The 2,965-nt window shown below is 42.7% G+C and overlaps 1 protein-coding gene across 2 annotated transcripts in view; it reads left to right on the top strand.

Annotated features, from left to right (window-relative positions):
* Nucleotides 1–757: 757 nt before the first annotated feature.
* The window catches only part of CAPSL (calcyphosine-like), a 26,208-nt gene continuing 24,000 nt past the window's right edge, over nucleotides 758–2,965 (top strand). Inside the window, exon 1 of one of the 2 annotated variants that reach the window (XM_012649767.1) lies at nucleotides 758–884. The gene's annotated coding sequence lies outside the window, so the exon portion shown is untranslated. The other variant, XM_012649759.1, reaches the window with a different exon arrangement.

The following is a 2,965-nucleotide window of genomic DNA, read 5'->3' as shown; positions in this document are numbered from 1 at the left end:
AGAAATATTTGCCTCGTATTCTGCAGAGCTGGGTGCCTGGCATCTATCCAGTTCTGTGAGTTCTCATGCTGCAAGGATGGTGCACACAGCCTGGATCATGTCACATGCAGAAGTGTGCACATGCACGTGTGTGTGTGTGTGTGTGTGTGTGAGAGAGAGAGAGAGAGAGAGAGAGAGAGAAGATTTGAAAACCTGCTTGCTCCTCAGAGCGGGGGCATAGGGGAGAGAATGGAGAGGGTAGGGTGGATGTCATAGATATACAATGAAAGAGAGCATAATTTAGATATTTTCCTCTAAATAGGCCACTAGACTGCTTCTTATCTGGTACAGTAATGGCAATGAATGCATAAAAAAGGGAAGCGAAAAGAGAAGAAATGAGAAAAGAAGAGAAGAAACCAAGGATGGAAATAGCAGAAATGGCATCAGCTTAGTGTGTGAATGCAAAGAAGGAGGGAGGACTTGGAATCACCTATAATTACACCTGGTTGCTCCCGAGAGTTGTGATTTTAAGTTTTACCTGGTAATAAGGGACCCTAGCAGTAAAGCTCCTGGGGACAGCAGAGGGCAGGAAGGGACTACCTAAAAGAAGGAAGATAATTTGCTGAATACTTCCTCATAAAACATAGGAGGTAGGGTTTGATGCTGTGCTAGAAACCAAACAATTGCCAGCTAAACTTCCGTCTGGCTTCTCTCCCTATGCAAACAGCTTGAGCTTTCATAGACACTGGGATTTCCTAGGCAACAGGAGTGTAAACTTGAGAAAAGGCAGGGCCAGAGTAAGGATTGACAGTAAGCTGAGCCAATCAGGCTGTGTGCCTGCAGCAGTGATCCCAGGCTATCCAATCAGCACTAAGAGAGTGGACTAGGATGGCTGAGGAAGACAGGTAAGAGGGAGGAGGAATGGGGCAAGGGAGTGACCGGTTTTCCCAGGTGCAAGAGAAAGCGTCCATAGTTTCAGTTCCAAGCAACTGTTGGCAACAGATTAGGATTTAAGGTAAATCGATTTTTTTTATCTCTTCTATTGATTTTATCACTTTTGCATGTTTTAGCCAAGAAAAGAAGACAGTAGATGTTACTCTCTAAAAAGAAAACCTGAAAGTTGTTGAGAGGTCCTGGACTAGAGAAGCCATCACTGGGCTGTCAATTCATGGAGATAATAGCTTGGTCATGGGAGAGACTTTTGTAATCTTTGTGAAGACATGCTAGGATGAAAGTGTAAAAATGTACAAAAATAAATTTCATCCAGTAAAGGGGAAGGAAATAAACAGTATTGAGCAATCACTATGTACTAAGTACTTGAACATCAAGTGTTTGGGTGAGTTGTTATAACCATCCTGATGTTCACTGATAAAATTGAGCTTCAGGGAGGTCCAACACCTCCAAGTCACAAAGCAATGAAAAGATTGAGCTTTTACGCAGACTTTTCTTTGTCTGATATTGAAAGCTTGTGTTATTTCTACCATACCCTGATGAACTGACAACTTAGAATTGGAATAAAAATCTGTATGTTTATTAAAATGTACTGACATGGCTTGTTCAAAGTTATATCAGAGAGTTGATTTGATTAATCAGAGAGTTGAGTAAACTAGGAACCAATGACTGTCGAAGTTGACAATCAGGCTCGCAATGACTTATTGAGAGTAGGTTCATTGTAGTGCAGTGGACTGAAGTGTGAATGGGGCATGAGAAAGTGGAGAAACTGGAGACTCTTTCAAGTAGTTTGACTTTGCAGGGAGATAGCTGGAGGGAGTCCAGGATTGAGGGACCACAGCGGATTCATGAACTAAACAGAGAAGCTAATGGAGAGAAGGAAAAGGGCGTAACTGATAACAGAATCCCAAAGGGGCTGCAGGTGGAGAGGGTATCGTTAGACTGGAAGAAGATGAGCACTCCCGCAGTGGAGGAAGGGTGAAGTCAGGATGGTCTCAAAGCTACACCTTCATAGATTTGGAGGAGGATGGTGTGAGTTTGTTCATATCTGGTGGCTCTGCTTTTTCTGTGACTTTTAAGACAAGATGTAGAGAAGAATGGCAAAGGTTTGAATTAGCCTCTGAGAATATTGGAAGAAGAATCTGACCAACATCATATTAAAGTATAGTTGAGTGTTTTTGAAGGCCCGCTGTGGTTAAAGAATAAATGCAATGGCACCCTTCATGTTGGCATGTGGGTTTGTTCAGTTGCATTTCATAGCCTGCCTATAAGAAGTGTGAGCATGGGCAAATTGAGCCAAATTAGGCATTTGTTTGGGTGGGAGACTGACAAGTGAGGGGTGAGAAAGAGGGTGCTGGCAAGGAGTGGTCAGAATGATGCACAAAGTGTGTAGAATGGAAGCGAAGGAAATGGATCCAAAAGGGAGAATGGGGCAGGTAATGGTTGGAGTGAAAAATGCAGGGTCAGGAGACTAGAAGTTCCTTTAAGTCACAAGCAAGTTGGAATAATGGAACCGAATGGTGCACAGAAAGTTAACTTTGAATATTGAACTTTCAGAGGAGAACAGCTTTGGCTGGCTGGTGACAGAATATAAAACATGGTCTTGGAAGGGAATACTAAGATGGTGAGCAGTTAGAGTTGGTACAAATCAGGGATCTCCAGGAACTTCGTGGCTGCCTGTTGGATGGATTGTCTAGATAGGCTCTGACTTTGCCCAAATTGATGAGGGCACTTGGAATGGAGAGGACTTCTCTGAGGCTAGATTCAGTCTCAGTGATGTATAAAATGACAGAGCCTAAGAGGGGCATAGGCAGTCTGGCTGGCTGGGCTGTGCTTCAAAGAAGGATAGGACCATGCTGTTTTGTTTACTATAGCCTTGTAGTAAAGCCTGAAGTCTGATAGAGTGATGCCTTCCAATTTGTTCTTTTTGCTTAAGATTGCTTTGGCTATACGAGGTTTTCTCTGGTTCCATACAAAACGTAGAATTGTTTTTTTCTAGATCTGTAAAGAATGATGATGGTATTTTTTTTTTTTT

The sequence above is a fragment of the Propithecus coquereli genome, unplaced genomic scaffold (assembly GCF_000956105.1).
Source record: "Propithecus coquereli isolate 6110/MARCELLA unplaced genomic scaffold, Pcoq_1.0 Scaffold110, whole genome shotgun sequence".
Lineage (NCBI taxonomy): Eukaryota > Metazoa > Chordata > Mammalia > Primates > Indriidae > Propithecus > Propithecus coquereli.
This window is presented reverse-complemented; position numbering and strand designations above follow the sequence as displayed.